The sequence below is a fragment of the Physella acuta genome, unplaced genomic scaffold, assembly GCF_028476545.2.
Source record: "Physella acuta isolate Inbredline_101_S28 unplaced genomic scaffold, ASM2847654v3 ptg001874l, whole genome shotgun sequence".
Taxonomy (NCBI): domain Eukaryota; kingdom Metazoa; phylum Mollusca; class Gastropoda; family Physidae; genus Physella; species Physella acuta.
The window spans coordinates 122,153-134,993 of record NW_026733380.1 but is presented as its reverse complement, the minus strand read 5'-3'; positions in this window follow the sequence as shown (position 1 = coordinate 134,993).

Genomic DNA, 12,841 nt, shown 5'->3' with positions numbered 1-12,841 from the left:
CACTTGCAACCCATTCGAAATAATATACTTATCAACCACACGCCCAAATCAAACAAACAGAAACCATTTTTCCCACCTCCCCCCCCCCTTTCCCCATCACACCACCACAATACACTTCTATCAGCACTTTATTTACGCAATTCATTTTATGTACAATTCAAAATATCATAAATTGAGCAAAACAAATAAAAAGAAAGTCAAAAGCAGCGATGTATATTATTACTTTAAACTACCTGCGATGTCCACTACACGAGGTATATCAGAATGAAAACCGTACCATACCCATTTCGTGTTACTTGCAATGAACATGATTATAAATGAGGCAAAATATTAGCTTATCCAGTCATCTGCTTAGTATTATTTTTAAAGGTATTTTATTATTTACATATATTTATTTTGATAAAATACTTATATATGAAATTTCATCAACCTAGCTGTAACGGTACTCGAGTAATCGTGTTTACACACAGACAGACAGACACACACACACAGACACACAGACGTACGGACAAGATTGCAAAATTATGTTTTTCCGTATCAGTGAGGTGTAAAACGTCGAGATTTGTAAAAATCTCGATTTTTTTTTTTGCCCGATCACAAGACTTTCTCTATACTTCGTATATACGAGAAAGTAAAAAGCGCAATTAATTTGACATTTTATTAATTAGAAAACTATTAACGTAACCGTGCCTTCAATTTACAGAAATTAGCGATTTTCATGTGCACACTTACAAAACCCCAAATATATTCCGATTATGATTAAGTAAAAATGCAATATTGACACGACACATGATGATTAAACCGAGCCAGGTACCTACGCGGCGCCCCTGTGGTATTGTAATCGAGGGCTTCCGAGGGCGCCCCTCTGCGTCCATGAAACCTGGTCGGTGGCCGAAGTGTGTAACGTGCACTCAAGCTTTCATACACCCAGCAGCAGAGGCGTATCGAGGGGGGGGGGGGCGGGGGACATATGTCCCCGGGCGCCGACCATAGGGGGGGGGGGGGCGCCAAATTGAAAGTTTGAAGGGGGGGTGCAAATGAAAAGTTCGGGGGGGGGGGTGCAGATCGAAAGCTTGTCCTCGGGCGCCGGGAAGGGTCGCTACACCTCTGTACAACAGTGGGACGTGCTGGGTGGTACTGTAGTTAAACCCGTGATCCTAGAAATATAGCGTTGGCATTATTTATATTTAAATAACTCAGTTTTAGAAAACAATGTCACACGTCTAAGAATATAGGATTGGTAACGTGTTGATAAAATCCTCTTAAAATATTTCGTCAGACTTTTTTCTAACCCCGCGGCAACGCGCGGGGACGGGCACGCTAGTTTATATATAGCAAAACACAAAAAAAAATTAAATACGCAGTAGTAAGGAGAACAAGAATACGAATTATCGCGCACCTGGTACCAACGACAAAGATAGCAGTCGATTGAAAAGTACAAGCCCCTAATGGCAAACAAGAACTACACTGCCAATGAAATAATCTAGTCAGTGCCAAAAAAATTGTGAATGAAAACCGAATTCCTCACTTTTCTAACTCAACCTTAAATTATTTAGCAAATGCATTGGGGTTTATTTCGTTGTTGATTCACATTGCTATTCTGCTACCCAATAGCTCGTAGATTTATTTCTACTTGCCAACAACATAGTTTCTCAGCTTACTGTCTAATAATATTTTTGTTGGTGGTCAGAAACTTAACGGATACTTAGTATTCGATTTTAATAAAGTTAAAATCAAATAATAGCTTTGTTTAATGTTTCAGATCCTAAAGACACACCTGCTGTGAACTTTACCTTTGCTGATACTGATATCTGTTTGGGATATTTTACCTACAAGACTAAATCCAGTAACAAAGACAAAGTGATGTGTGAATTACAAGTAAGTCAAAATTTGTAAAAAAAAATAATTCTGAAATTAACCATTAATTATGAAAGTTAATGAAAAATGAATTTTAAAACTTGTATTTAATTAGTTGTAGTAACAGACATTAATTTGTGGATGCGGGTATGTATTTATGTGCGTAAAAGTTAGTGTGCGTTTTATTACATCGAATTAAATACTAAAATTTCATACTCTACTACATGAAAATCGATTTGAGAACAAAGTTAAACGACAATGTTTTTACCAGCTTTCAGTTGACCTTTTATTTTTTATAAACTGTATATAGCGAAAAATCGTACCCTCCCGGTGCGCAGCCTTTGTGAAATTAAAAATATTTTTTTTTGCAGAAACCTCCCCTGGATTGTTTTAATCAGCTCCCTAAAGTTTCATGGCGATCGGATGAACAGTGTCAAACCTCAACCGAATTTAATTTTTTATGCACCGTATATAAAAACGAATCGAATCGCGCCATGCCGGGGCAATACCCCAGCAAACCGGGAGTGATCCCCCTAAACTTTTTTGAATATTCTTATATAACTCTACGGGGGGTGGCAACTCGGAATATAGACATAATTTTTAATTACTCAAACTTTTAAAAATAGAATAGAATCTCGTAGAAAAAAGAATAGCGCACCAAGTTAGCGCCATAAAATCTGTGAATAATAGTGTGGAATATTATTAGTACTTTATAAATTCACAAGCGTTTTTTTTTACAATCAGAAATAGCGTAAATTACTACTTTCGGTCAACGAAAATTACTCAACATTTGATTGAAGGCATAAAATTAAATCCTTTACTTACGTGTGAAATTTCATTTATCTATCTGAAACAGTGCTCAAGTTATAGTCTTTTAAAAAGTTGAAAGTTGAAAAAGTTCCACTTCCGGTTATCGGTAATCGATGAAAGTTGAAACAGAACTGCAAATTTGATAAAATACTTATATGAAATTTCATCAAACGAGCTGTAACGGTACTCAAGTTATCGTGTTTACAGACACACACTTACACACACACATACACACATACACACACACAGGCATGCGGACAAAATCTCAAAACTATGTTTTTCCGACTCCCGTGAAACGTCGAGATTTATAAAAATCTCGATTTTTTAAATATTTTTTTTTTGCATTCGGCATGTGAGGTCTTCTCATACGGCACGCGCAGAGTTTCTTCCAGGCATCTCTTTTATATATTTTATACAGAAAATATATACTTTTAACAGTGTCCGACCCCCAAAGAAAGTCTACCGCCCCCCCCCCCCCCCGAAAATGTAAAGTGCCCCCCCCCCACCCCCCCCCCCCCCCCGCGGAAGGAAAAGTCTGGAAGAAACACTGGGCACGCGGAGATCGTTTTGTCCATGGGGAGAAAATGTTTGTTGGAGGTGGCTGAGAAAACATTCAAAATAAATCGAAAATGTTGCATTGGGTGAAATTACCATTGAAGCAAATGTGGCCAGTTGCCCAGCAAATGACCTCCTTAGAGACAAGTTCAAATAAGGGCGGGCGGGTTTTATAAGTATTTGCCTAAGGGAGACTTTCCTAATATTAAAACTTTTGCAAGTTCCTTTAAGAGACGTTCTTCGGGGTGGAGTGGGGGTGGGGCGGGTGCGGTCCGCTGCCCCGAAGAGATGCCGAAGAAATGCCTGGAAGAAACTCTGGCCCCGAACTTATATTTGATAGCTATTGCGGCACACGGGCTGAAAAGTTTGGAGACCCCTGGTATACGCGAAAGTAAAAAAACAAACATTTCTGGCAGATAGCTCCCACGGAGTAATCTCAACAACCTCCCAAAGTTTCATGGCGATCGGATGAAACTTGTATTAATGCATAAAAGACATACAAACAAACAGACAGACACACATGCATTGCTTAATATATATATATATATATATATATATATATATATATATATATATATATATATATATATATATATATATATGTGTGTGTGTGTGTGTGTGTGTGTGGTTGTGTGTGTGTGTGTGTGTGGTTGTGTGTGTGTGTGTGTGTGATTGTGTATGTGTAGGCCCAGTTGAGAGAGGTTGATCTCTAGTATCATAAGACTGCTCAGTTGAGAGCAGTGTTTCTTCCAGACTTTTTTTTCCGAGGGGAGAGGGCACTTGACATTTTCGGGGAGGGGGGGGGGGGGGAAGGGGAGAGACAAACTAGGTCATGCTTTTCCCCATCCTTTCAGTGGTCTAATTAACGTTTTAAACCAAATTCTTATTTAATAAGCAATATTCTGAGTTGTGAGCGCAGTCTGGGTAAGAAAACCAATAGGACCAAAAATCATGTAATCACCCCTTTTTTCTAATTTTAGAAGAGAAAACCCCATCAACCTTGACATGTACAGTTAGCTGTATGTATCTAGAAGCTATTTTTAGCGTTACATTTTATCTAACTGTTGATTGGTTCAAGTTTTGAAGCTAATCCCGAACTCTGTCGGTACATCCGGGAGAGTGTGAAAGGAGAAAATGTGTACCATGCAATTTAAAAAAAATTATAATCAATTTTCAGAAAAACGAAATAGCATGAACTATACATAGAAATGTTCAGAAATGAAAATATGACGTGCCAAACACTGCGGTTTTGCATAAAATATTAAAATAAAGTAGCTATAGCCAAAAACGTGAGTGTGATCGCAGCGTTGTGCATGGTGCAGATCGGACGGCCACTATATCTCGATAACCATTTACCAGATTTCTATAATATTTTCAGGCATTATGGGGAATCATACTGGCTTTTGTTTTATGAATAAACAGAAATTTGATTTTTTTTTGAGATAGACGGTATTCGACCGGGACCATCGATATATATATTGGCCTATATATACATATTATATATATACATATTATATATATATATATATATATATATATATATATATATATCTAATATATAAAGCTCAGTTCTGTATGTAATGCATTTGTATGTCCTTGGAATTGTACGAATTTAAGTGTTAGAAAATTATCGTGCGCATTTGTCTAAATTTATGAGCTAAAAAATTACTATTGAAAGTGTTGGGAAATAATTTTCATTCTATTTACTTAGAAGAATAATTTTCAATTATGAACGCGACATAAAATTTTTAAAAAGTGTATCGACGTTTATAAAATTTCTAAAATTGTGTCGGAAATGTATTGACTGCACAGTTACTTCCCTTTAATAAAAAAAATTCTTAAGAAGAAAGAATTTACATTTTATTACTTTGTTTTTGGTGTTAAGAAAAAAAAAATAATTACATAATTAGCGGGGATTGATTAAGTGCAATGTCGTTAGGTATTTTTAACACTGCCTTTTATTTATTCTATACACTGAACATACTGTTCAATATTTATTTTTTTTTTAAATCAATAACATTTAATAAGCCAGGTCCTACAAATCCTATATGTTTATTTCTTTCCATTTACGGATAAGCTTGGAGTATTATCATTTTTGTTCACTAAATTGAAACAGGCGCGTCCGCCGGCGCCCTTGCACGGTTCGATTTGGCACCCTGGGCTATCATGTGAGCGCTATGCTGCATAGTTTTGTTTTTAACAGTGCGATAGACTATGGGTAAGAAAGGTTACTATAGACTTTAAGTGAATCAAATCCGGGCGTCCTCCGGCACCCCGACAGGGTGCTATTTGGCGTCCCGGGCCTTCCGGTGTACGCTATGGTATATACGTTCGCGTGAGTTCAAAAGACTATGAATAAGTTATGTACTATAGTCGTTTACTAAGTTCAATCAGGCGGTGACGTCATGGTGCGTCCTCTGGCGCCCAGACAGGGTGCTATTTGGGGTCCCGGGCCTCCCGTGTTCGGTTTCGCGCCTACGTTCATTAAAGTGAGTGCAAAAGACTATGAATAAGTTGGGGTACTATAGTCGTTTATTAAGCTGAAACAGGCGATTCCGCCCCGGGCTAGACTCTGAGCACTGTGCGTTTATGTTCGCGTTAGTGTTTTCTTTGTGTTTAGGTTGGGTTTGCGTTAGTGGTTGCGTTTTGATTTGGTTCGTTTTTGTTCTTTCTTTTTTCGTTTTCGTTTGTGTTTTATCTTCTTTGCGTTTGTGTTTGTATTTGTGTTTGTGGTTGGTTTTGCGTTTGTATTTGGTTTGTTTTCGTTTGTTTTTTCGTTTGTGTTTTTTTCTTTGGGTTTGTGGTTGGTTTTGCATTTGGATTTGGTTTGTTTTCGTTTGCTTTTTCGTTGGTTTTTTTTTCTTTGTGTTCGTATTGGTGTTTGTGGTTGTGGTTGGGTTAGTTGTTAGGTTTTTGTTTTCGTTTGTATTTGTAATTGTGTTAGCTTTATGTTTGCGTTTTGTTGTTTTGGTTTGGGTTTGGGTGTGCAATGCCGGGTTTATGATGATTACTAAACACACAGGTAATGGTCTTTAACAGAAAGGTTTTTCACAGAAGCCAGAGCAGGGCCTGGCCGGGACGGCTAGTATATATCTAATATATAAAGCTCAGTTCTGTATGTAATGCATTTGTATGTCGTTGGAAGTGTACGAATTTAAAAGTTAGAAAATTATCGTGCGCATTTGTCTAAATTTATGAGCTAAAAAATTACTATTGAAAGTGTTGGGAAATAATTTTCATTTTTCAAATTATAGTAATAATTGTCGGCATGTTCATTAAACACAAGTTTTTAAAAAAATATCATCTTTTACAAAAATTCTAATTATGTCTTTATTTAGTCCTATAGCACTTACTTCCCTTTGATAAATTAGGAAAAACACAATTACTTCCCTTTATAACTTTATAAAACCATTGCATTCCGTGAAAATAATTTACTTTTTAATTACTTTGTTTTGGTGTTGGGAAAAAAAAATAATTACATAATTAGCGGGGATTGATCAAGTGCAAATGTTGTAGGTATTTTACGGAGAAGCTTGGAGTATTAAAATTGTTTATTAAATTGAAACAGGCGCGTTCGTTTAAGTGAGTGCAAAAGACTGTGAATAAGTTGGGGTACTATAGTCGTTCATTAAGCTAAAACAGGTGATTCCGCCCCGGGCGTTTATGTTCGCGTTAGTGTTTTCTTTGTGTTTAGGTGGGTTTGCGTTAGTGGTTGCGTTTTAATTTGGTTCGTTTTTGTTCTTTCTTTTTTCGTTTTTGTTTGTGTTTTTTTTTGTTTGGGTTTGTATTTGTGTTTTTGGTTGGTTTTGCGTTTGGATTTGGTTTGTTTTCGTTTGCTTTTTCGTTGTTTTTTTTTTTTTGTTGGTATTGGTGTTTGTGGTTGGGTTTGTTGTTAGGTTTTTGTTTTCGTTTGCTTTTTTGTTTATTTTTTCTTTGTGTTTGTATTGGTGTTTGTGGTTGTGGTTGGGTTTGTTGTTAGGTTTTTGTTTTCGTTTGTATTTGTAATTGTGTTAGCGTTATGTTTGCGTTTTGTTGTTTTGGTTGGTTGTGGTTTGGGTGGGCAATGCCGGGTTTATGATGATTACTAAACACACAGGTAATGGTCTTTAACAGAAAGGTTTTTCACAGAAGCCAGAGCAGGGCCTGGCCGGGACGGCTAGTATATAATATATAAAGCTCAGTTCTGTAACGTGTGGGTGGCAAAAAAAAAAAGTGTCGTTGACACTTCTACGGATTTAAGTGTTAGATTTTTTATCGTGCTCATAGTCTAAATTTACGAGTCAAAAAATTACCATTGAAAGTCTTTAAAAACAATTTTCATTCTATTTACTTGGAAGAATAATTTTTAATTATGAACACGACATAAAATTTTTTAAAAAGTGTATCGACGTTTATAAAATTTCTAAAATTGTGTCGGAAATGTATTGACTGCACAGTTACTTCCCTTTAATAAAAAAAAATCCTTAAGAAGAGAGAATTAACATTTTATTACTTTGTTTTGGTGTTAAGAAAAAAAAATTTACACAATTAGCGGGGATTGATTAAGTGCAATGTCGTTAGGTATTTTTAACACTGCCTTTTATTTATTCTATACACTGAAAATACTGTTCAATAATTATTATTTTTTTTTAAATCAATAACATTTAATAAGCCAGGTCCTACAAATCATATATGTTTATTTCTTTCCATTTACGGATAAGCTTGGAGTATTATCATTTTTGTTCACTAAATTGAAACAGGCGCGTCCGCCGGCGCCCCTGCACGGTTCGATTTGGCACCCTGGGCTATCATGTGAGCGCTATGCTGCATAATTTTGTTTTGAACAGTGCGATAGACTATGGATAAGAAAGGTTACTATAGTCTTTAAGTGAATCAAATCCGGGCGTCCTCCGGCACCCCGACAGGGTGCTATTTGGCGCCCCGGGCCTTCCGGTGTACGCTAGGGTATCTACGTTCGCGTGAGTTCAAAAGACTATGAATAAGTTATGTACTATAGTCGCTTACTAAGTTCAATCAGGCGGTGACGTCATGGTGCGTCCTCTGGCGCCCAGACAGGGTGCTATTTGGGGTCCCGGGCCTCCCGTGTTCGGTTTCGCGCCTACGTTCATTAAAGTGAGTGCAAAAGACTATGAATAAGTTGGGGTACTATAGTCGTTTATTAAGCTGAAACAGGCGATTCAGCCCCGTGAGCACTTTGCGTTAGTGTTTTCTTTGTGTTTAGGTTGGGTTTGCGTTAGTGGTTGCGTTTTGATTTGGTTCGTTTTTGTTCTTTCTTTTTTCGTTTTCGTTTGTGTTTTATTTTCTTTGGGTTTGTGTTTGTATTTGTGTTTGTGGTTGGTTTTGCGTTTGGATTTGGTTTGTTTTCGTTTGTTTTTTCTTTTGTGTTTATTTCTTTGGGTTTGTGGTTGGTTTTGCGTTTGGATTTGGTTTGTTTTCGTTTGCTTTTTCGTTTGTTTTTTTCTTTGTGTTCGTATTGGTGTTTGTGGTTGTGGTTGGTTTGTTGTTAGGTTTTTGTTTTCGTTTGTATTTGTAATTGTGTTAGCGTTATGTTTGCGTTTTGTTGTCTTGTTTGGTTGTGGTTTGTGTAGGCAATGCCGGGTTTATGATGATTACTAAACACACAGGTAATGGTCTTTAACAGAAAGGTTTTTCACAGAAGCCAGAGCAAGGCCTGGCCGGGACGGCTAGTATATATATATATATATATATATATATATATATATATATATATATATATATATATATATATATATATATATATATATATATATATATATATATATATATATGTATGTATGTATGTATATATGTATATATATATTACATAAAAGATTTTTATTAAAACAATTTTATGTACTTTTTCGTTTTACACCACAGGCTGTTTTCAAGAAAATCTTTGTTGCCACCACTAGGGTCTGTTTTTACTTTAAAGAACCATGTTCGTGCAACACCACACAGGACCAGACAACAACGACAACAACATATGCCTCACCGAGTATGTACATATTAAATGCAATATATAAAAAATATGCTTTAATAAGTGTGTACACATTAAATCCTAATATATAAAAGCTCTTGTGCGCACTTATCTCTCTCTCCTTCTTCTCATCCAAGAACAAACTACAAGGCAGCAGTTGTTTAATTTTGGAGTTGTCTCTCCTAGAAGAGTGGCTGTCCCCAGCTAACGAGCCTCATCTGCCCGAGGGTTCGAACTCGAGACTTTTCGGTTTAGCAACCATGAGCTTTACCGACTCGACCACGCCGAACCCTCGTTACCCACAAAAGAATAAACATTTACTACCAAAACAATCAAAACTAATTACACAATCCACCTTAAATATTTCAATTTTAGCTAGTAATTTTTAAATTTTTTTTGTTTGTTTCGCACAGAAATTTCTCAAAGATTTTGAGTTTACCATACATTAGCTAATAGAACCCCCTGTTGTAATTGAGACAACTAGATGTTATTGTGAGTTCTTCTTTCTTCAAAGACAGACGATAAACTGCGAGTTCATTTCTCAACTTTATTTACAATACTTAAATCCACAAAGAATACAGATCATTTTGTTAATCAAACATCCACCATAGGATATAGCACTTATACTTAAAGTGCGTGAATACACAAGATAAAATCACAAGAATAATACTGGATACATTTAAAGTTCTAAAAGTTTCATGGCCACGGGATGTGAATTGTAATAATGCATAGAGGACAAACGCACAAAAAAAATCCACAAACAAACCCACAAATAAATATACTTTGATTTATATTATAATATATGTATATATTTATAATTTCTACTTTTAAATGTGTATGTTCTTTTAGGTCAGACTTTAATTGCTTCTACAACAACAGTTATTGGAATGCCAGAAACATCCTTACAAAAAGTCTACATGACAGAAACATCCCCTCCATCACTTCATCTGACACAAACATCCACTCTCACCCCACAGTCAACCGAAACACCCCCTAGATCAACTCAACTGACACAAACATCCACTCTCACCCCACAGTCAACAGAAACATCCCCTAGATCAACTCAACTGACACAAACATCCACTCTTACCCCACAGTCAACCGAAACATCCCCAAGATCAACTCAACTGACACAAACATCCACTATCACCCCACAGTCAACCGAAAAATCCCCTAGATCAACTCAACTGACACAAACATCCACTCTCATCCCACAGTCAACAGAAACATCCCCTAGATCAACTCAACTGACACAAACATCCACTCTCACCCCACAGTCAACCGAAACATCCCCTAGATCAACTCAACTGACACAAACATCCACTCTCACCCCACAGTCAACCGAAACATCCCCAAGATCAACTCAACTGACACAAACATCCACTCTTACCCCACAGTCAACCGAAACATCCCCTAGATCAACTCAACTGACACAAACATCCACTCTTACCCCACAGTCAACCGAAACATCCCCTAGATCAACTCAACTGACACAAACATCCACTCTCACCCCACAGTCAACCGAAACATCCCCTAGATCAACTCAACTGACACAAACATCCACTCTTACCCCACAGTCAACCGAAACATCCCCTAGATCAACTCAACTGACACAAACATCCACTCTTACCCCACAGTCAACCGAAACATCCCCTAGATCAACTCAACTGACACAAACATCCACTCTTACCCCACAGTCAACCGAAACATCCCCTAGATCAACTCAACTGACACAAACATCCACTCTCACCCCACAGTCAACAGAAACATCCCCTAGATCAACTCAACTGACACAAACATCCACTCTTACCCAACAGTCAACCGAAACATCCCCTAGATCAACTCAACTGACACAAACATCCACTCTCACCCCACAGTCAACCGAAACATCCCCTAGATCAACTCAACTGACACAAACATCCACTATCACCCCACAGTCAACCGAAACATCCCCTAGATCAACTCAACTGACACAAACATCCACTCTCACCAAACAGTCAACCGAAACATCCCCTAGATCAACTCAACTGACACAAACATCCACTCTCACCCCACAGTCAACCGAAACATCCCCTAGATCAACTCAACTGACACAAACATCCACTCTCACCCCACAGTCAACAGAAATATCCCCTCCATCAATTCAACTGACACAAACATCCACACTCACCCCGCAGTCAACAACATACACAGAAACATACACCCCAACACGTCATCTACCAGTAACATCGACTACATCGGTGTTTGAACCACCAATAACTTCGACACCACCTGCTAAACCACTGTGGACTTCCACCACACCAGCCCATGCACAAACAGGGAGTGAAAGTTTTACAAAAGCATTGCTTTTGGTAAGATTTCGTTATTTTTATTCATGAAATTTAAATACATCGTCGCAGTGGCGTAGGCAGGGGGGATTAGGGGGGGTCATAACCCCCCACCCCCATAGACCCCGCGGTATATATAAAAAGTATGAGGGGGGATGCAAATCGAAAGTTTGAGGGGGGGGGGTGCAAATCGAAATTTTGAGGGGGGTGCAAATCGAAAGTTTGAGGTGGGGGGATGCAAATCAAAAGTTTGAGGGGTGGGGGTGCAAATCGAAAGTTTTTCCCCGGGTAAAAATTGGAACCCCCCCCCCCCCCCTTGAGACGATCCTGGCTACGCCACTGCATCGTCGACATTTGTATAGTGAAAATAAATTACTGCTACTTTCTCCATTATGTTTATGTAGGCCTACATTTAACTATGAATGGATTTTTTTCTTGTGCATAATTATTTTCGAATGTAATTTGGTTTAAGCTAAAGAATGAAGGCTATTATATTTAAAGCCTCTTTATAAAGACCATAATTAGTAATATTTTAAGTAGAATAACTTCATTTTATAATTTTATTATTTCCGAAACTAAGTTAAAAATGTGAAACAGACCGTTTTCCAACGGGAAACCAGATTATGTAAAATTACTACCCCACACAGCATAAAAATGTCTGTGTTGCCGACTGAGTGTGTTGCAATTGTTGGTGTAAGCGCTAGTGCTAGCCATAAGGCCGTCGTTGTCGAATGGTTTGAAAAAATGGTATCAGAACCAGCTAGAGTACAATCTTGTAGACGGGACAGAATACTTGGTTTTAATTGTTTATTTACTGATTAAAAAAAACAGTCGTTCTGTCGAGCGAGAAAATACCCTCATTCCTTGAACATGGAATGAGAGTTCGAATCTTTGACTCGCCTGTAGGTTCTATCAAACTAGCCATTCATAAGGGACAAAAGCCTTCCCTCCCTTCACCCCCCCCCCCCCCCACACACACACAATCTTAAATATTTTAGATTTAAAAATTATGTTTTAAAAAAAATAGCTATACTCTTTCAAATTTTAATTGTGCTGTGAAATGCAGTTTTGAATCAAATTGATTAGAGGATCTATTTCCCAATAGAAAAAAAAAGATTGATATTTGAAAAAGGCTAATGTTACGTCTGGATTAACTGACCCGTAACAGCTAATAATAGCCGAATAAATCTTTTACATCGCTACATTGCACTTAACTTAAAAAACGCTTACTTTTAATTTTGTTCATTCAATTGAAACCGCGTAAACGAAACGTTCTAAATAGTCATTGCAAGTCGTAATTAAGTGACCTAAAATA